Raw genomic sequence first — 520 nt, 5'->3', positions numbered from 1 at the left:
CTAACCAGTGGTGGGCACAGTTCCCTTAAAGCACTAATAGGGGAACTAATTTCCTGATGAGTGCTTTAGGGCTTTTGCTCATTTTAAAATTTATTAGTGGATTATCACTTGCTAAATTTATAGGCTAAAGTTCAAAGCACTAACTGAGGTCTTTAAATGTTATTGATCAACATTAACGTCAACAACTGAAGGTGAAATCTGTCATTGATGTTATTCATATATGTGCCACTTATCCACTAGGTCATTAATTCCCAACCAGGGGTACGTGTACCTCTTGGAGTATGCAAACATATTACAGGGGGTATGTAGAAATATTTCCCAAGCCCTGAAACATTCCAGCACTTTTAGTACCTTGGACAGTTCCTTCAACCCTTCACAATGTCCAAAGATCTGAAACAGTCCAGCACTTTCAGGACCTTGGACAGTTCCTTCAACCCTTCACATTGTCCAAAGTCCTGAAACATCCCAGCACTTTCAGGACCTTGGACAGTTCCTTCAGCCCTTCACATTGTCCAAAGTC

The sequence above is a fragment of the Austrofundulus limnaeus genome, unplaced genomic scaffold, assembly GCF_001266775.1.
Source record: "Austrofundulus limnaeus strain Quisiro unplaced genomic scaffold, Austrofundulus_limnaeus-1.0 Scaffold1113, whole genome shotgun sequence".
Lineage (NCBI taxonomy): Eukaryota > Metazoa > Chordata > Actinopteri > Cyprinodontiformes > Rivulidae > Austrofundulus > Austrofundulus limnaeus.
Note: the sequence above shows the minus strand (reverse complement) of the source record.